Consider the following 23128-nt stretch of genomic DNA (forward strand, 5'->3'; position numbering starts at 1 on the left):
CCCCATGTTCAGGAGCTTGTGACACTGGGTCTTTGTGCAGTATATCAGGGGCCGGACCGTACTGGCTCCCAGATTCTTCAGAGATATTTTTGATGTTTGCAGTCTTGAGAGTTAAAATGTGGATGTCTTCAGTTTAACAGAAAATAGAGCAGAATGAGTATGAGAATATCATTTATGCTTTTCAATATCTTACTGTATTCTCCCAATTTTAGCCTTTTTCCTATCATCATAACAAAGAGAGGTAAGATCAGCTACTGCGGGGTGCCAGGGTGGCTCAGTCAGTTAAGCATCTGCCTTGGTCTCAGGTCCTAATCCCAGCATCTTGGGATAGAGCCCAGGCTCCTTCTCAGTGGGCTTCCTTCTCAGTGGGCTTCCTGCTCAGTGGGGAGTCTGCTTCTTCCTTTCCCTCTGCCCCTCCCTCCCCATGCTCACTCACTCACTCTCTTAAATAAATAAATAAAATCTTAAAAAAAAAAAAAAAGTCAGCTATTGCAACGCTTCACCCAAAATCTAAAGGGTGTGATTAAGGGGCTTCTCCTACTTCTTCCTCCTCCATCCTTCTCTGTATATGGCCACATGATCATTGATCTCCTATCAATAGTTACCAAGATTTTTTCTAGCTTTTTTCTTATCCTGTAGATGGCACAGGGCTAGCTATTTTACATATGTATTCCAGCATTGATTGTGAGAGCCTAGTAGACAGTATCAACAGGGAACTGAAAGCCAGGTAAATTCCTGCATTTAGAGTAACTCATTTCTAAACACAGACCATATAGACCTGTTGGGGAGCTACTTGGAAAGATAACTTAGTCTCTAATAGAAGTGACAGGTGTGGGAAGAGAGTGTAATGCTGCTCTCCTTTTCCCTTCTTCCTCTCTGGAAAGCAGACTTGGTACTTGGAGCAGAGTTTGGCATATTGAAACCATAATGAAACAAGTAGAGGGAGAAAGACACAAGATGCTAAGGATGTCAGAAAAGAATGATAGAGCCTCAGAACTAGTTAGATTTCAAAACTGCTTCACCAACAGCAAACATTGCCTATGTCCAATTATATGTGGGAAACACGAACCTCTGTTTTTAAGGCATGATTTATCAAGTTTTCAGTTCTTTGTTGCAAAGGCATTCTTACATAGTATAGAATATTACATAGAATAAAATTGTAAACAGAGGATTTCCTGGTCAAAGAGTACACACATTTTCAATTATAAACGTTAATGTAAAATTTTCCTTTAAAAAGTTATGCAAATGTACACCTCACCAACAGCAAATGAGAATGCTTGTTTTCCTACATTGCTACAATATTAAATGTTATCAGTTTATATATTCACTAACATTTACTAAGTGCTTAATAAATGTGCCCAGCACTGTGCTAATTATAAGGATAGGAAAACAGACAAAAGTAATATGGTGTCTGCCTTCCATTTTTCCAGTTATCCTCTTATGACCACTTTATTTTTTTCTTGATGAATCCTGAAAAGTTCTTACGTTTGGCTTTGGCATTGCATATTTTGTGTTGCCTCTGTGGTTGAGATCAGGGGAGAGTGTAGGAAGTTTAGGAAATAGATTCTAGAATCAGTCAGCTTGGTATCAGGATCTTATTGCCACCTGAATAGTTATGTGGTGATGGCCCATTTAACTCTTTGAGCCTCAGTCTCCTCACCTGCAAATTGAGGATAATAAGAATATTTATTGTAAGACCTATGAGTTATGTAAAGCACTTAAAACAGGGCCTGTCTAATGTCACCTAATATGACCATGAAATTTTTAATATATTTTCTAATTAGTTTGTATTTGTATATATAAATGTTACAAACTTTGGTACATTAATTTGTCTGCAGCTGCCTTCCTGAATTTTGTGCTGATTATAATAGTTGATTTGTTGATTCTCTAATGTTTCCAAATAGTTAATCATATTATCTGAAAATAATCATATGATTTCTATTCTTTTCCAATATTTATACTTCTATTTTTTTTTTTTATCTAATATGGAGTCAATTAGAATTTCCAGAAGAATATTACCATGGTTATGTTAGAAGGCTTTCTAATTGAAACCCTACAACTATTTTAATATTGTTTCTGTTACTAGTCCCAATGTTAAAGGCACTCATAAAATAATGTAATATCTTTTTTAATTTCCTTTTTGAGTAAAGTTGACACACGATGTTAGATTAGTTTTAAGTGTACAACATAGTGATTGAACTACTCTATACGTTGTGCTCTGCTCACCACAAGTGTAGCTACCACTTGCCACCATACAACATTATTACAGTATCATTGACCATATTCTCATGGTCTTATTCCCATGACTTATTCATTCCATAACTGGAGGCCTGTATCTCCCGTTACCTTTCACCCATTTTGCCTATCCTCCTCCTCCCTCCCCTCTGGCAATAGGTATCTGATATACAGGGGATTTTTCCACTGACCTGGTAATAAGAAAAAGTCCTTGTTAACCAGAGGTTAGAAGGAAAAAGGCATCCCCCACACTATTACTGTGCATTTAGAAGGACTCAATATACAATGAACAAACTAATTTGAACTGATAATTCTATTAACAAATTGAATTACAAATTAAGTAATGAATTAACTTTATATAACAATTACGCAAAGGTATGGGAAGCATGTGAAAAAAATTACAGCAAAATGGAGAGAGAGAGAAAGAGAAAATAGATACAGAAGCTAAGATGGATAAGATGGTTGAAGAATGTATTTTGAAAGAAAAATTCCTATTTATAGTAGTTAGGAAACAGATATTTTATAGTCCATATAATCATATAAAAGAAAATTGGCAAATTATAGAAAATGTGATCAAAGATGAGCTTATTTGATGATAAAAAAGGTTTTACAAAACAGGTTGCCATAATATTATCAGTCTGTTCTCTGTATTTATTGGTCTGATTCTGCTTTTTGTTTGTTTATTCAGTTATTTTTTAGGTTCCACATATGAGTGAAATCATATGGTATTTATCTTTCTCAGTCTGACTTATTTTTCTTGGCATAATACCCTAAGGTCCATCCATGTTGTTGCAAATGACATGATCTCATTCTTTTTTATGGCTGCATAATATTACCAGGTCAGTGGAAAAATCCCTCTATCTCAGACACCTATTGCCATTGATAATAGTGTACAATAAACTGAGCAAAAACTTAATGGAATAAAGTAAAAAAAATATTTGTTTATCATACTATTTCACAGATTGGCAATTTGTGTTTGGCTCAGCCAGGCTATTGTGATCTCAGCTGTGTTCTCATGCTTCTTTAGTCAGCTGCTAGGTTAGTTGGGGTTGGCTAAGATGTTTAAGAAGGCCTCAGGATTTCTCCTCCAAGAGTTTCTCTTTACCCAATGGGCTAGCTGGAACTTGTTCAGTTGGTAGTCAGAGTTTTGAGAGAGAAAACTGAAGCCCAACTTCAAGGGGTTAGGAAATAGACAATACTTTTTCGTGGAAAGAACCACAAATGAAGGTACATGGATACAAAAATAATTACAGTTATTTTTCACAAATTATCTATATTACACCATCTCTCACTCTTAAGGAGCTATAGTAGATCACATTTTGCAATGAGTTTTTTTAAATTCATTTCCTCATTTGTGACCTAAAGTATTTGAATCATATGGAGTTTAATTATAGAATAACTAGATGAAACTAATAACAATTTGGCAGTTCTTCCTTAAACACTACTAATTGTTTGATATGTAAATGCTGATTTGTATTTTGCCATATGCTTGAAACTCATTACTACATCACTAGTTCTTGGATAGTTCAACACCTCAATGCCTATGTAACTTTAATTTGATTAATCAGTATGGTGAATAAATACTTTACAACCCTGTAGACATTTGTAAGACTGCAACCAAATGGTCCCAAAAAGGATGCCAATGGAATTCACATTTGGTTGTTTTATATACTGTAACTTGCTGCAGGAGCACTTTTACTTCTCTAAGCAACCAGGAAACAACCATGTATTAGAGTTCTTCAGGAAAAAAAAAAAACAAAAACAAAACAGAACCAACAGGATATGTATAACATGTTTTTGTGATGATGCATAGATGGTAAGAATGACTGTTCCTACATTTGCATCACTAAATCCTTCTAGGGATGGTGAGAAGCCATATTACTTAACAGTCCCTTTTGCTATCCTCTTCCCGTGCCTCCCACTACACCCAAACAAATTCCCTATTCCTCTTCACTATTATTTGGAAGATGATTGGCAGCATAATGTTGGTTTGAAGTTTATTTATATTTGAAGAAATTAAATTTGTCTCTTTAAGTCATAAGCATTTAGAGGGAAAAAATGTTTTGATCAATTGCTTGCTACTTATAATTATTAGAATGATTACTAAAGTCGGAAAATTTTAAAAATTAGGCTTATGAGCACAACAATATAAACACATAAAATGCTCATTTGTATTCATGGTTTAGCTGTGGAGAAATATGGGGACATAGTCGGACTTTCAGAAATATATATTACATGGAAAACAGATCTTGTGGTCAAAGTAGAATAGAAATATAAGACCAAAGAGAAAAAGAGTATCTTCTAACATTGGTCTACCTAAATGATTTTCAAGCTCCAGTTTAGCCATAATCTTGTTGTTTAGGTAGTATATGATAAAAGGCCTGGGGGTGGGGGGAGTATAAATGGGGTTATGCTAATTGAAAGGGAATGGGACAAATATCTATTGATCTTTCTTAGTCTCCACCAGAATTATTAAAACTGTGAATCACAGTTCTGAATATATTATATTTCATGATCTCTACATTCCTTGTGAAGTATGATTATTTTATGAAACATAACTAAAATATTGCCTTTAAATTGGGGCATTCACACATTTCCTCTTCAGTGTACTTATAGTCTGATTTTATAAAACTGTATGCCTGCATTGATTATATTTAAATTCTGTTAAGATTTCAATAAGTATTCCTGTTTATAAACAGTTTAAATAATGTAAAAGTGTAATATCTCAGATACAGTCACCATCTCATGTTTATCTTCAAGTTTTCTCCTCGATAATCTATACTCAAACAGGCTTGTGTGTATCTTTCTCTATTTTAGTGTATATATATAAGTGCATAATTTGTATAAATATATACAAGTATATATGTATACTTTACAAAAAGATAAAGCACATGTCTCTGTTTCAAAAAGCCGGAAATATTGGGTAACATAGAGCAATGTTTAAAATAATGTTCTGCACTTAAAAGAAAATTAGGAGAAGAATCAGTGCTAGCAACGACGAAAGTGCTGAGAACCCAAGTGCTGAGCACGTAAGCCAATGCCACAGCAGTCCTGGGAAAGAGAGGAAGGAGTTAACCAAAAGATTTTAAAACATATGCAAAGATAGGAGATGAAGACTGTCTGCTTGAGGCAAGAAGTTGAAACTGAGACCCCCTACACAAGTATAACCTCTGCATAGAAGGCTCCATGCTTTCTAGTTCAGCTGTCCCCATTTAGTCTAGTCTAAAGGCCCATGATTCTTCATTTTTTAGTGAATTTATGGAAGTCCCAAGACTAGATAACATGACTAACCAATCATGATGAAAATGTTAATTTCTAAATGAGAATATATATATATATATATATATATCAAACTTACCAAAATGTAGGCAAAAATAAATAAATTTGAATGCTCATATAAAGAAAGTAAATCATTAAAAACCCTGTCATGATCATCTAGGCATCTTTTATTTTTTAAATTTTTGAACAATCAATCACATAAGGAAGCATTGAGGTTTAACATTAAATCATACAAATAAAATTTGTATAAACACAAATTCACTTCTAGTCATAACAGAGAGCAAAAGACAAAGTAAAAGCAAAGAGAACTAATTGGCAGCTATATACAGATGGATAAAGTTGTGTCTTGTACACTAGAAAGTCTTACAAAACAATCACCTTAGATCAACAGAAGACCAATCTTCAGTGTCATCCTACAAGATGGGTTAACTTTAGCAATCTCCTCCTGTTTTCTCCAACATGCTCCTTTAGTATGGCTGGTAATTGTTTTGGTGATTCCCACCCCCTTGAGACCTATAAGTGCTCTGTTGGCCACTGTAGTCGGCATATCCTTGTCCATATCATTGTTCCCATAGTTATACCCAGTATCACTACTGGGTATAATCATAGCTGCCATAGCCACTATAGTTTTGATCACCACCATAGGCACTATTGTAATTTCCATATCCTTGATCATAATAATTATTAAATCCTTGGTTCCAGTTTTGGCCCTGACCTTGCCCACCACCCCTAGTACCACTTGGTCCACCAGCTGCAGCACCTCTCCCTCCTTTTTGTTATTGCTGTTGATGCTTATAAACCTCTTTGGGTTGTGCGATTTTGATTTCACACTTCCCAGAACCAGTTTGATGATATTTGCTTTTTAACAATTTCTTTACTGGCTCTTCATCTGTATATGTGATAAAACAAAATCCTCTTCTTTAATTTGTTTTTGTATCCATGGAAAGTTCAATATTTTCAATTTCTCCGAAGGCTCCAAAATATTCTTTAATTTGTTCTTCAGAAGTATCTGGGCTCAACCCACCCACAAAAACCTTTTGGGGGGATTCTTTCCCTTTGAAAGCTTTGGTCCTTTGGGGCTATCAATTTGCCATCCAGTTTGTGTTCTTTCAGTTCCAAAACCTCATCAACACTAGCAGCATCTTTGAAAAGCACCAATCCAAATCCTCTTGCTCTTCCAGTCACTGCATCTGTTTTAATTGTGCAGTCTACAAATTCCCCAAATTGAGACAAATATTCAGTCAGATCTTCCTTGTTTTTATCCCAGCTCAAGCCTCCAATAAATATTTTACTGTCATTCTGCTGACTCTTACTGGTGTTGATCTTGGATTTCTCTGAGAATTCCTCTATTTCTATGTTGCTGTATTTGTTCATGTCTTCTATGGTGGCGGAGTTGTCGCGGGGCTGGGGTGGGGGTGAGGCCCTGGCGCACAGTACTGATCTTGCAGCAGAAGCCCCAGAGTGTTATAAGGAGTTCTCTAGGTCTCTAGGCATCTTTTATTTTTTTTTATTTTTATTATTTTATTTTATTTTATTTTATTTTATTTTATTTTATTTTATTTTATTTTATTTTATTTATTTATTTGACAGAGAGAGACACAGCGAGAGAGGGAACACAAGCAGGGTGAGTGGGAGAGGGAGAAGCAGGCTTCCCTGTGGAGCAGGGAGCCCGATGCAGGGCTCGATCCCAGGAGCCTGGGATCATGACCTGAGCCGAAGGCAGATGCCCAACGACTCAGCCACCCAGGCGCCCCTCTAGGCATCTTTTAAACAAAGAATTAGAATAATCTTGCAATTAACTTTTAGGGAACTGAAAAACAAATAACTATTTCCCAAATTGTATTATGAGATCCAAATTGCAGTGGTAGTAAAGATGATAAATTATTTATAAAACGAGAAAAGTATAGCCCAATTTCCCTCATGTGTGGAAAAGTTGGCTAAAATTTTGTCCTTTGAAGAGCTCCATGCCTGGATTATTGGAGGGATTTTTAATCTGAAGGCATACAAAATTATTTTAAAAAAAGGAACTCAATCCACTGTAAACCTTGTATTGTGGTATATAGCTGTGAGGTTGCCACCTTGAACTTCATGTGAACAGAGATGTGGTTATTGGAGAAATTCAGCACCTTCAGCTCCAAGGAAAGTTCCACTAGTTACCTAGTACCGAGCAGTAACTGGATATAAATATGTTGCTTAAAAAGGAGACACCTGAAAAAGTCTGTACCGAAAGTTTCTAATATAAATCATCCTAAAAGAATTTTCTTTTGTGAGATGTTTTAAGAATATAGAGAAAACAACCCCCATTTGTTTAACAGAATTAGTTTATTTAAACCATTTTATTTAGAATCATAGACTGCTAGAAGTGGAGGGGACATTTGGGATATTCTAGTCTAGCTGTTTCACATTGCAAATTTGGGATGAGAAGGGTTAAGTGATCTTCTCCAAGGTTACATTAATTGACAGAAAAGTTGGAACTGAAACCAAGTTTCCATAGTTTTCCATAGTTTTAGTCTCTCCCCTTTTAAATGCCAGTTCTAAAAACTACTTGGTCTAAGAGGATATTGTACCTCTGAAAATTTTCCTGTAGCGTTCAGTCAAATGAAAGCAGGGTTGTGAAAAGGTGACTGCCATAAAAAGGGAAGAAGTCAGGCGGTATACTCTTGTCTGTCCCAGAAGGAATTCGCAGAGTGGTATATTCCCATAAAGTTCATAAATTGAAAATACTAGAAAGAATCAGAATTCATAGAGGGCAGAGATCATGGTATTCTGAGATATTTTAAAGACCTATTTGGATCATTTTTGGCTGAGAAAATTAATTCTTTTTCAACCAACTATCAGTGATGAGGACATAGGTTTGTTTTGTATGACAACAATAGAATATGCTTTGTTTTTAGTCAATATTTGTCAATATTTGTCAAATATTTGTCAATATTTGTCAAATTTAATATACTTAGGAATCACCAGAAAGGTATAAAACAGAGTTCAGGGGTCCCACACACAAAGACTGCTTCAGTAGGCTTGTTGGGGAGCCTAAATGTTTGCATTGTGAACAGGTAAGTGAGTTGAACCATTTGTATTGGTCTTAAGTTCACCTTTTGAGAAAAATTGTTTCAAGGCATATAAACCCTTCCTTCATCTATAAATCAGAACAGGGAAATTTGGGGCTACCCGAAATTAAAATGTTTGATAAATATAAATTTTGCATGAGAATGCTTCTATAATTTTTTTAATTTTCTCAAGTTAAAGAGGATTCCTGGAGTTACTATGATTGGAAAGGCATACACACATGTGGGGTTCAAACAATGATGAATTGCATGCATATATGAGCTAGTCTATGGATTTTACAGGTCAGCTATCCAAAAGTTGAAATAGGTCACACAGATGATAGAGATCGTCTATTCATTAATTTGACTATATCATATGCACTATCTTAAGTGGATAAGAACTACCCAAGTCTAACAGACTCAGATAGGATATCAGGTAGCTAAGAAAATTTGTGGATGACCCCTCAGAATTGCGGGTTCCCCCTCAGACTTAAATTGCATTATATAAGCCCCTGTATCTGGGTTCCATAAGCCAGACCAACTGAATTCTGCCCCACATAGCACCAAATATTATTTTTTTTAAGATTTTATTTATTTATTTAATTGACAGAGAGAGGGAGACAGCGAGAGAGGGAACACAAGCAGGGGGAGTGGGAGAGGGAGAAGCAGGCTTCCTGCTGATCAGGGAGCCCGATGCAGGGCTCAATCCCGTGACCCTGGGATCATGACCTAAGCTGAAGGCAGTCGCTTCACCAAGTGAGCCACCCAGGTGCCCCACCAAATATTATTTTAATCACATCTTGTTACAGCTCTGCATGGATCTCCTTAAACCAAATAAACTCTTTGCTTATGCTGATACATGTAAGAAGTTTGAATTTTAGTATTTTAAAATGGTTAGAATATGCATTCTGAGTATGTATAAGTTCACAGAGTTCTCACAAAACAGAAGCATTAACATTTGCATCTTTTAAAACACCATTTCCTGGGGTGCCTGGGTGGCTCAGTTGATTAAGCAACTGCCTTGGGCTCAGGTCATGATCCCAGGGGCCTGCTCAGTGGGGAGCCTGCTTCTCTCTCGCTCCCCTGCTTGTGCACACGCTCTCTCTCTTTTAAATAAATAAATAAATAAATACACAAATAAATAAATAAATAAATAAATAAAACCTTAAAAGAAAAAACGCCACCATTTCCTATATATACAAGCATCTTTTACAATACCGTTTCCTGTATGAACAATAATCTATTATTACAATGATGGATCTATTGCGTAAGGATCTATTTCCACAGAAATCACATAATTTTTAGAGTTTTTGTTTATTGCTATAAAACATATTTATTAAGCATTCCCTATACATGATGATAACTTCCTGCTCTTGATATGTTAACAGGAGATGCTGAATGTCATCCTGTGGAAGAGTTGACTGCTTTCATTGCCTAATTTTCTTTTAGCCCTGCCACATGGATTGCATAAGAAATCAACTGGGGTTTCATTCATACATTCATCATTGGATTACATTCTCTATTTGTGTATTTTTTTCCTATAGTTTCATTTGCTTGATTTTTACAACTGAACCTCTAGATACCATTATATTAACTTATGTCTAGAGAAAACACACGGTACCATTGGTAGTGATTTTATGTATTACATTGGAATCACTTCAATTCTATGCAGTGTCTCATCAAAATCTGTTTATTAGAAGAATTGTTTTTTCCATAAGTATTTTTTCTTATGGAGATACGCTATAATTAGTTGTGAAAAATAACTGTTGTAAGGTTTACATTCTGCACCCTTCCTAATACACTCTTGGTCTGTGTATGAAAACAATAAAAATGCAAGTACAAAGATAGTCAAAAATAAAAGAACAAAATGAAATCACATTTGTGTAGAGTCAAGAAGACATAGATATAATCAGGATTTTTTGCTTGCTTTTAATATTTATTAGATCTATGACCAATTTTTAATCAAATATAATTGAATAAATAAATTGACACATATAGAAATGAAAATTGGATATATATTCTACAGAAAAATAAATAATACTCATTACTGAAAGGACACAAACTTTGCAAAATGCTACCATGCTAGGGAATATGAGGTATTCCTATTTAAGCTCCTTGTTTTTAGTACTTTCTAGAACTGTATTAGTCTTTCTTATCAAATATAGCACTCTAAAGAAAGGTTAAGAATAAGTAGCATCTGCCTCCAATCATGAAGTTCATAGAGGAAAAAGAGTTTTATTCAGAAATTCACATACTAACATAAGCCCTAGAAATTGAAAGATGCTGGGTCAAATTCATCACTCTTTAAGGGTCCCTAAATGCTGTATGTATGTATGTGATATATATATATAATAAAGACTACATTTATTTCCATACCAATTTCCATATGAGGATTCATAACTCTGACTGTCACCCCTTCATTTTCTCTTTTGAAAAACAGCAAAAAAAAAAAAAAATCCCATTAAAACACCTACTAAACCACTTCATAGTTTTTAACATAAATCTAGATTTCAGCAATAAGAGTATAACATAAATTATTCAAAAAAAACATAAACTTGTAGTTTACTACTGTTGAAGTAATAAATCTGCTCTGTTATACAGGCTCACATGCTGAGCATAGCAGTATTATTGTGGAGAAAGCTGGCAATCTATGATGTGATTTAAAATGCAGCCTCTTTTTCTGCTAAGTCCTTGGTATATACTCTAGTATTCAAAGTGTATTAGATATTTGAGAGAATAAAAATAAAAATAGAAAGTAAAAATTAATGTGTTGCATTCAAAGAGAATTTTCCACCCTGTCTCAGTTTTCTCATCTGTGAATTGTGGAGACTAGACTCGATCTTCTCTAAGGACTCTACTGCCTATTAATTATTATGAAATATGTTTCAATGTGTGGGAAGGAAGGGTGGAAGGAATCTCTTAATTTTGTCATACACAAAGAATGGCTCTATTTAAACTAGATGGATGCTTTCATTATCATTAACTTTTCAATGTAAGAAAAAGAAGCTTGCCCTAAGTACAAATATAATTCCCTCTTCAGTGTAAAAATTATGTAGTTATGATTATCCTAAAACGACAATCTTTCTCACTGGTGAATCACCAAGGGAATATATAGATGTCCCTGTGCTCAGATGGCTGTTTCAATGACACATACTACGTCTATTTAGTAGCTTCTGGGTATAACCCACATCATTATTTGGGCTTAGGAGAAAAATAAAATTAAAAGGAAAAAACTGAAACGGCAAGATGATATCCTTGCCATCTCTGATTTATATCTGATTAATTTAATTCCCAATTGTTTTCCCTTCTATCTGTTCGTTTATCTTTATAAAACACGGAAGAAAAAAAAATTTCCTTCTCAAACAACAGCAAGATTTTATAAACCAAACTACTTTAGACAAATTTAAGTTTCTTTCTAATCCAGTCCCTATGCATTTTCCCTGTAATAATCTATTTCCCATTCCTAATTCATTCTCAGCCTCCTGAGGTTAGCTTTCTCCTTTTAGGCTCAGCTCAAATGAAACATCCTACAAGGAAGATGCCTTAATTTGCCCAGTTGCAAATATTTGGTCTTCTTTTCTTCCACAGTATAGTACCTATTTCCAAATGATATTCAATTTTTCTTTCCTTATACCTATTTACTTATAACCCCCCCTCCCCAGATACTAAGCACATTAAGATTCTTGGAAGTTTCTCACTAAATTATGTCTTTATTTGCTTATCTCTGGGAATACAAAAGGCACTCAGTAATAGATGTTCAGTTGAATGTCTTAATCACCAAAAAGGTATATTGGTCAAATTTGAGGGGAAATGAGGGTGTTTGAAGTTAAAGTTTATGAAAGTTAATCCTATTAAAAAGAACATCTGCTAAATTGTACCTAGACCCTAACTCGACTTGTGATTAAATAAGAAAAAAAAAAAATCACAAGCATGTGTTTTAAGATGGTGATAAGCATATTCAAAACCCTGATTAGCACAAAAGCAGCAACTCTGTTTAAATGAAGCAGACATAGCTTCTGTAGGTTATTTTATTGTACACCCATAAAATCCATGAATCTTGAGGATGAGGAAAGTGAGGATACTATGAAACAACAAAGCTTCCAAAGTTAAAATCCATACTGTTAGAGTAAAATTTTACAAGATAGTCACAGTCATTCTGCTTATGCTCTTAACCTGTGTTTTAAGAATCTCCACTTGAGCCTAGGGGATGGGGGTAGAATAGGGAAGAATTCATTAGGATGCTGGTCTGTCTGACAGGGAGAACTAATCCTGACATAGTAAAAAGCCAAGTTTGATGTAGTTACTCACTTACTTAAAGGAAAGGTAATTTGGAACATACCATCAGGACTTTTAATCAAATACATATCTGGTCCAGATGCACACACGAATGTCTAAAATCTTGAGGGAAAGAGGTTGTAAGTACATTTTAAAGTCTCTGTTCCCTAAACTCTAAAACTTATCAAAGCACACTTGCAAGACTGAATAACAGAAAGAAGTGATGAATCCTCCTACACACCTCTGTGCTCTTACAATACAAACGATCAAAGCATTAGTAGTGGGCTTTCTGGAGCAGCAGTAGGTGTCTAAGAAAGTGTAGACCTATGGGAAAATCTCCCACCCTTGCTCCTTGGTTAGGAAATGGTAAAATAGCAGCTTTACCTAGTGAGATTTTAAAGACAAGGAAGGATTTAATTCTTAGGATGATTGCAGATACTTTAAGTAGGTGAGGGAAAATGTTGGGGTTGGGGAGCTGATGATTCTATAAAACTCCCAATAGGTTTAGTCAAAAGAATGATAATAAGATTTTAATATTCCATTTATGCAAGAATCTAATAAAACATTAAACATGTAAGACTGTAGAATTTGACTTGAACATATATGCCCTTTCATTTTTTAATGAAATATTTGACATTTAGAAAAAATTTATATAGAATATAATAAACAGCCATATACCCACATTTATAAAAAGCAAATCCCAGCAAATTGTTTTACAACTAACCAAGGTCTGAATGGACTATCCACAAAGTAAAATCAAACTCATAGGGCTAAGCACAGTGACAGTAACAACATCTTCAATCATCCCACACTTAACCCCTACATTTTTGTTTTTGCATTTTTCAAGAGTCTTGGCCAAAAATGTTCATTTGGACTTTAGACTTATCCTCCTAAAAGTAAGCACCCCTGAATATAGAGGTAGGGTCTGCTGCTATGCATTTTATAGCACAGAGGGATAAAGAGAATATATTCACTCTGTAGGCAGTTTATTTAGGAAAACAAAGTGGCAGGGTTAGTTAATAATGCATAATAAAGAATTTGGTTGGCTTTTGTCCTGGGCTTCTGAGAGAGAATCTCTAAATTAAACACTGGATTTATGCTAAGAAAGTGACTCATGGCAGTCACCTAGAGAGTTTCAAGATGGGAACTAGCCATGCCAAAAGAACCAACCACATGATTAGAGGGTTAAGCCCAACGTTGAGTGATATCAGCTGGACATCCAGAGAAATGAGAGGAGCTGGATATCGAGTTCAAACAAGTGGTCAGTGATTCAGTCAGTCATGCCTACATCATGAAAAACTAGTAAGATATGTACATACCTCAAGGTCAATGAACTTCCCTCTCTGGTAATCTTAAATGAATGTTCTGGGAGGGTGATGTATACTGAGGACATACCAGGTTCACATGTGGAATCCTCCCAGACTTTAAACTATGTCTTTTTGTTTGACTGATCCTGATTTATATCCCTTATAATAAATATGTAATTACAAATATGACCCTTTTATGAGTTCTGTAAATCCTTCTAACAAATCGCCAAACTTGAGGAAGTAAAGGGAACAACCAGATTAGCAGATAATTGGTCAAAGTACAGGTCATCTCTAAACCCTGGAGCTTTCAGTTGGAGTTCTAAGTGAAGGCAGTCGTATAGGCAATGTGCCCTTCACCTGTAACATTTACGCTAACTCTGGGTAGTTAATGCCATAACTGCAATGAAGGTAGAATTAAAAATAATTATTCATGACACTTGTTAAAGATGGTAAGACCTTATTCAGGACCATTGTGATAGGTATGGAGACACCTAGGATAATTTTTTTGCAGTAGATTAGAGAGATTGGTTTTAGTTCCAAATACAGTATGGACATGTGGGGATTTACAGCCAAAGAATAAGGTGGGGGTCAGTAGATAGGATAATTACTAAGAAGAAACATCAGGGATAAGGGAGATTCTGGCTAAATCAACCTAACAGGATTCTTGCTAAAGACAGGTCACAGTAATCAGGTCTCACTTGGGGGATGATCAGCTCTTGAGAGTAATCAGATATTGAGCATGCAGAATTTCTGCTTAAACTGACTTAGCAGGATTCTTGCTAAGAATCTAGATTTTATAAGGAAATACACAGATTGGCCAGGAGAAGCTTTAGAAGGCCGACTAAAGTTTGGTCCGGCAAAGAATCTTTGTTAATAGACCCCCTCCAGAGGATCAGCAGTGATCCCTGCCATCTGGTATTAACACTACTGTGTAGCACCCTTTTGCATCGCATGATTGCTCTGCATGACTGAACAATGGAATATGGCAGAAGTTACGGTATGTCACTTTCAAGATTATTAGAGTATAAAAAGCACTGAAGCTTCCAACTGTTGTGTGTGTGTGTGTGAGGGAGAGAGAGAAATCATTTGCCATGCTGTGGAAAACAGCTGTCATGTTGACACTGTGAGCAGCCCTACAGAGAAGCATACACACTGAGGGAATAAAGCCCTCCACCAAGAGCCAATTGTATGAGCTTGAAAAGTAGAAACCTCAGTCTAGTCAAGCCTTCAGGTGATCACATTCCCAGAAACTTATTGATTACAATCTTAGGAGAAACTATGAACCAAAACCACTCAGCTAAGCTGATTTTAGATTCCTGACACTGGGAAACTGAGTAAGGCAATAAATTATTTAATACTTCTAAAGTTTGAAGTTAGTTATTATACAACAGGATATAATTGAAAGACTGGGTAATCTATGTCTATTTTTTTTTTCTTCAAGGAATAGCAATTGGTAGTATTCTTCAACTTTCCTGAAGAGGAAAGCATGAGAGTCAGAGGAGAGGCTCATGCCATTTTGGCATATGGAACTCTTTCAACACGGTAGGACATAACAGTAGAAGAAAAGTTCCTCCACCTATCCCAAACTGATCAGATTATCATAACTGAATGCAATCACACATTACAATATGTTGAAATAATAGCTTACTGCAATTTCCCTAAAGAAAATGCAGATTGTGATTTTATTTTCAGTTTAAGATGAAAAAATAAATGAGTTGCCAAGCAAGTTGTAGGGTCGTGGGCACTCGTAACTATTAAAATAAAGTAGGGGTGCTTGTGTGACTCAGTCAGTTAAGCATCTGACTCTTGATTTCAGCTCAGGTCATGATCTCAGAGTCATGAGATCGAGCCCCACATCAGTCTCCACACTCAGCAAGAAGTTGGCTTCTCTCCCTCTCCCTCTGCCCCTTTCCCCACTCAAGTTCACATATGCTCTCTAGAATAAATAAATAAACCTTTAAAAAATAAGTAAATAAAATAAAGTGTTGTGATATGTTCAAATCAATCATCAACCTACTACTATGCACAATTATTAATGTTTAAACTTTTTTAGCCTTTTTTTTTTGTCCATGGTATACTATTATTAAGAGTATATTCAAAAGATAGTAAATTGTTCTTGGTCTACTTGTCTAAACGTAAATTGGCATTCAGAAGAGACAATGTGACTGCCATTTTTCATTATGTTGTATAGAAAGTATGTTAATTGATTTATATGCTGGCTCTATTTTTATTCATATATCTCATATAATTTAGGGTCACTTGTTTGACTTGCACTTCTATAATGCAAGGGGTACACTTAAGACACTTGGTCAGACTTCAAAAGGACCTATATTAAGATTTTTTAAATGTAAATGCCATTATATCATAACAGCATTTCAAATTCACAAACCAATTTATGCTTTCTTATTTTGAAGCATTACATTTCATTATGTAAATATTATCTGTGAGATTAAATGTTTTAAAAACAATAGAATGAGGCACCAAATTAAAGGTGTTTAATGTCCAAAAGATTTGTGGGGTGGTTTATTTTGTTTATCTCACACTTTTCTTTTGCAGAGAACACTGTGGCATATACTGAAGAATTTTGTTAAGGTCAAAAAACTGAACTTTGATGTATATGTAATAAAAACCAAGCCAAAAGCCAATATACTTTTTTCCCCAAGTTTTGAAATAGAATGTATTTGAGGGGTTTCAATAACTGCAGTGACTTCCAGTGCAGTTAAGCAACTATTTGGTTACCAGGTGCTTTAGCTATCCTATTGATAAAATTATGAAAGAAACTGTATTAGTTATTATTTCTCTGAAGTTAGTAACATGATCCCCTCATCTATACCATGATACCTTTTTTGGGCAAGACTACTCCCAATGTATGGTGCAGATGATGGACATTTCTCTAGTTATTTATGAAAGATTTTTTCCAACAACCCCATTATTTTCTAAGAGACAAGTCTATTAATGAACATGCCTATATATTGAGATATAAATAAAAGAGGGATTCATTTATAAAAGACCTTAGTATATACTTGGGACAGACACAGTTACAGAATTTGTAAAAAACATTTTAGGGGTGCCTGGCTGGCTTGGTTGGTGTGGTGTGTGACTCTTGAGCTCAGGGTTTTGGGCTTGAGCCCATGTTGGGTGTGGAGGTTACTTAAAAATAAAATATTTTAAAAAAATCATTCTATACATACTTACTAATGTATTCATGGAAAGTTAAGTGATGTGAAACTCAAAGATGCATCAGAAATTGTACTACCTTTAAGGCTTTATAGTCCCATAGCATATAAAATGTAAACATTTAAAGGACATTTAAGTTTTCTAGCAGTTCATTTTTATTGTAACTTTTTTAAGTTTTAAGCAGGCGTGCACACGCACACACACATACACAAAATTAAAAATACAACTACCCTATGATCCAGCAATCACACTACTAGGTATTTACCCAAAGAATACAAAAAAATACAAATTCAAGGGGATACATGCACCCCCATGTTTATAGCAGCATTATCTACAATAGCCAAACTATGGAAACAGCTCAAGTGTTCACTGACTGATGAATGGATCACACACACACACACACACACACACACACACACACACACACGGGAATATTACTCAGTCATAAAAAAGGATGAAATCTTGTCATCTGCAACAACGTGGATGGAGCTAGAGACTATTATGCTAAGCAAAATAAGTCAGTCAGAGAAAGACAAATACTATATGATTTCACTCATATGTGGAATTTTTTAAAGATTTTATTATTTATTTATTTATTTATTTATTTAAGAGAGACAGAGAGAGAGAGAGAGGAGCAGAGGACAAAGCAGAAACAAGAGGACTCTATGCTGAGCGCAGAATCCAACACGTGGCTCAATCCCATGACCTTGAGATCATGACCTGAGCCAAAATCAAGAGTTGGACGCTTAACTGACTGAGCCAAACAAGTGCCCCACATATGTAGAATTTAAGAAACAAAACAAATGTGCAAAGGGAAAAAAAAGAGAGAGAGAGGCAAACCAAGAAAGAGACTGTTAACTATAGAGAACAAACTGATGATTACCAGAGGGGAGATGGGTGCTGGATGGGTGAAATAGGTGATGGGGATTAAGGAGGCACTTGTTATGATGAGTACTGGGTGTTGTATGGAAGTGTGGAATCACTATATTGTACACCTGAAACTATTACATTGTATGTTAACTAACTGGAATTTAAATAAAAACTTAAAAAAATAAATGGCACTTAATTTTAAACTTTTTTCCTCACTTTTAATAAATCAGTGGTAGGAATGGCAATCATTATGGTAAGTATCATTATTATAAAACTCAGGTTTAGTGATGCCTGGGTGGCTCATTCAGTTAAATGGCTGCCTTTCTTCAACTCAGGTCATGATCCCAGGGTCCTGGGAATCGAGCCCTGCATTGGGCTCCCTGCTCACCTGAGCAGGGAGTCTGCTTCTCCCTCTACCTCTGCCTGCTGCTCCCCCTGCTTGTGCTCTCTCGTTCTCTTTCTCTCTGGCAAATAAATAAAATCTTTAAAAACTAATAATAAAAAATAATAAAACTCAGATTTAAAGAACTATGATAGTGAAACACCTGGTAAAACAGAAATGAAAAGATGATAAAATATTAGAGTCATTATGGAAAAAATAGCAATTGTTTTAGGTAATAAAAAATCCAAAAATGTAGATGGACTTCTTTTTCCAAGGGATAGAGTAGAAAAGTACTTTTCCCTATCCCATCTGCTAAGTACAACTAAAATCTGTATATGTTACATATGAAACAAAAATAAAAATCTGAAGAATACATTGAAAATAGCAGACTGACTAGGTGTCTTCAGGACACAGGGAATGGCATGGTGACATGTTACTTGGGTTTTTATCTCATATATCCCAGGCTGAGTATTGAAAAGGCTGGTAATCTAGAAACATCTATGTAACAAATAAAAAGAACTCCAACAAAAGTTTTTTTTCCTAGCCAAATTATCAAGAAAGATTTCTAGCAGGGCAAAAATTAAAAACTAAAAGCAAGTTTAATCAATAACTGTTCTTCTCTAGCCAAATATCATACATATGTGCACACACACATACAAAGAAATATAACCATCCATCCTCACCCATGTAAGTACAGTCAATGTGAGATGCCTAGACTTCCACTACAGTGAGGCTATTATGCATGATGTCAAAGAAAGCCAAGTAGGGAGTTAGGACTTTCACTGCTAATGAAAGCAGAAGCACCCTCTCTACTACGGTTTTAGTAGACACCAGTTCAGTGATTTGGACTTTTATCTCATTTGCATTAATGGGGTCTCTCTCTCTCTCTCTCTCTCTCAACTCGAGTGATGCTACAGGAGGCCTAGAAGAGTCATGACATTCACCATACCTCCAGCAATAACAAGACTACCCACACCAGTGCTAGTGTTGACCACTTGGATGGTCAGAATTCCCATCCCTACCCAGCAGTAAGGAAGAGCACCCCCTTGCTCATTAATAGAAGTCCATGAGAAACCTGAAGTTCTGCCTCTACCTGGCAGTAATGAGGTGACACCCCATTTAGTAGTAGTATCAAAAAAAAAAAAAAGCCATCCAAAACAAAGGTTCAATTAAGATCCAAAGTCTCATAGCATAATACCCAAAATGTCTAAGTTTCAATAAAAAATCACTCATCATGCCAAGAACCAGGAGTATCTCAAACAGAATAAAAATGACAATGCATAGATGATAACCCTAAAATCATGGACGTATTAGAATTATATGACAAAGTTTTTGAAAATGCCATGCTAAAAATATTCCTATGAACCATTTTGAATATTCATGAAACAAATGAAATTATGTGAAACTTCAGCAAATAAATATAAAGTTTTAAGCAAAGAAGTAGAAGACAAAGAAGAACCAAATGGGAATTTTAGAACTGAAAGATACAATAACCAAATGAAAAGATTAGTAGATGGACTCAACAACAAAATGAAGAAGACACAAAGGACAATAGTGAACTCAGAGATAAAAACAAATTACCCAATATGAACAAAGGAGAGAAAATAGACTAAAAAAAAAAAAATGAAAAGAGCCTCAGAGACCTGTTGGACTATTATAAAAAATATAACAGTTGTGTCAGAATCCTGGAAGGAGAGGAAAAAAAAGGGCAAGCCACAAAAAGTATTTAAAAAGCTGAGCAAACTCTAAAAAGGATAAATTTAAAGAAACCCACTCCAGAACATACCTTATTCAAACTTCTGAAATCTTACCTATGAGGAAAAATGATTAATAACAGATTTCTCACCAGAATCTGTGATGGCCAAAAGGAGTATCACAGTGTTTTTCAAATGCTGAAAGAAATTTCTGTCAGCCCAGAATCCTATCCAGTGGATTTTTCTTTTTCAGGAATGAAAGGGAAAGGAAGACATCCTTATAAAAACAGAAAGTAAGAGAATTTGTCACAAGCATATACCTTAAAATAGTATCTCAAGGCAGTTCTCTAGATTGAAAAACCAGAAATGAAGGAATCTTGAAACAAGAGGACTTGTTTAGAGGGAGGGAAAAAACAATAGCATGATAATCAAGAATATCCATAAATAAATTCTCCTCATGCACCTTTTAAATTATGTTTGGTAGTTGAAACAAAAATTATAACACCACCTGATGAGGTTCTAAGTGTATGTACAGATTATGTAAGAGAATTGTATTACAAATAGAGGAAAGCAAAAGGACTTAAAAGTAGGTAAGTTGTCTGCACTAGTCTTGAACTGGTAGAATCTCAACACCAAACTACACCAGTAGTTTGCTAAGTTATGTATATACAATGTAATACCTGGACCAAATACTAAAAGCAATTCAAAAGGATACACTAAAAAACACTAGAAATAGAGCAAAATAAAATTCTCAAAAATGTTTGTTCAAGTAACTAGTGATAAAGCAGGAAAAAATTAGAAGGATATGCCAAAACAAAAAACAAACAAAAAAACAAAAAAACAGAACAAAGCAAAGTCAAAAAAGAAAATGGCAAAATCAAGCCCTAAAATACCAATAGTTGCATTAAATGTAAATGGTCTAAATGTACAATTAGAAGACAGATATTGACAAAGTGGATTAAAAATATGATCCAAGCATATGTTGCCTATAGAAAAAAAAAAAAAAACTTGCTTCAAATAGATTGATACAGTGAGTTGAAAATCAAAGGATAGAAAAATATATATCAAGTAAATATTAATCGAAGGGGAAAAAAGGAGTGGATATTTTAATATAAGTTATAGTAGACCAGTACAAAGAAAATTATAAGACTGGGATGTTACATGATGATTAAAGGATCATTCTATCAAGTAGATATACCAATCCTAAACGCATTAACAAAAGGACTCTAAGATAGTAAGTCAAAAACTTATCAGTTTTTGTTTATAATTGAAAACATCAATACTCCTTTACTACCATTTAACAGAACTAAATAGAAAATCAGGAAAGACACAGAAGAACTCAACACTATCAACCAGCAGAATATAATATTTATAAAACATGAGATACAACATCAGTATATACTTTCTATTTAAGTGCTCATAGTAAACATAGCAAGAAATGCCATATCTTAGGCCATAAAACAACCTCCACAGATTCAAAATAATTGAAATCACACAAATTACCAATCCCAGCAATGAGACAAAGATGTCACAGCCAGACCTTAAAAATATCAAAAGTATAATGGGGAAATAACAAGTGTTGTCAATAATGTGGAGGAAAAGGAACCCTGGTACACTGCTGATGGGAATGTAAATTGGTGCAGCCACAATGGAAAACAATACGGAGTTTCCTCAAAACATTGAAAACAGAAATACCATATGGATCCAGTAATTCCACCTCTGTGCATTTACCCCAAAACACAAAAACACCAATTTAAAAGAATATGCACCCCCTATGTTTATTGCAACATTTTTTACAATAGCCAAGATATGGGAGCAAACTAAGTGTCCACTGATAAAGGAATGGATAAAGTGTGATATATATACACAATAGAATATTACTCAGCCATTAAAACAAAATCTTGCCATTGATAAGATTATTATGCTAAGTGAAATAAATTAGACAAAGACAAATACCATATGATTTCACTAATATGTGGAATCTAAAAATATAACAAACAAACCAAAAACAGAAACAGACTCAAATACACAGAACTGGTGGATGTCAGAGGAGAAGAAGGTGTAGGTATAGGCCAAATAAGTGAATGGGATTAACAGGGACAAAATTCTAGTTATAAAATAAAGTACAGGGAGGAAAAACAACATAGAGAATATAGTCAATACAATTGTAATAACTTTATAGGGTGACAGTTGGTAACTACACTTACTGTGGCATTTCATAATGTATATAACTGTTGAATCACTATGTTGTACACCTGAAACTACTAAAATATATGTCAACTATACTTCAATTAAAATAACAATAGAGAAATTCTATGAACAAATATATAATATACATTTGATAACTTAGGTGAAATGACCCACTTCTTGAAAAACATGACTTACAACACATACAATATGAAATCAAGAATTTGAATAGCTCTATAACAAGTAGAGAGTTGATTTTGTAAGTAAAAACATCCAAAAGATAAATTACTTTATCCAGAATTTTCAATAGGGAATTGTTCCAAATGTTTAAAAAATGAATATCATTGCTACCCAATAAATTCTCCCAGAAATTAGAAGAGCAGAGATCTCTTTCCAATTCATTTTATGAATGCCTTATACCAAAATCAATGCAAGGAAAAATAAGGAATATTATAGTTTAAAATTTCTCATAAGTAGAGATGCAAAAACAAATTATTAGCAAATAAAATTCTGCAATATTTTTAAAAGAAAAGCCATATACTGGGATAAAATATATGCAAAGCATATATTCAAAAAAGGACAAGTATTTGGGATATATTAAAAAAACTCTCAAAATGTAACACTATTTTGTCACATGCTTACTTTCTCCCATCTTTTGAGATGGCCATATATTGCTCT

The 23128-nt window shown here is 34.7% G+C and overlaps 1 pseudogene; it reads right to left on the reverse strand.

Moving 5' to 3' along the window:
* Positions 1-5981: 5981 nt before the first annotated feature.
* LOC110590553 lies at positions 5982-19585 on the reverse strand (annotated as a pseudogene).
* Between the last annotated feature and the right edge of the window lie 3543 nt (positions 19586-23128).

Source organism: Neomonachus schauinslandi, chromosome 9 (genome assembly GCF_002201575.2).
Source record: "Neomonachus schauinslandi chromosome 9, ASM220157v2, whole genome shotgun sequence".
NCBI classification, from domain to species: Eukaryota; Metazoa; Chordata; class Mammalia; order Carnivora; family Phocidae; genus Neomonachus; species Neomonachus schauinslandi.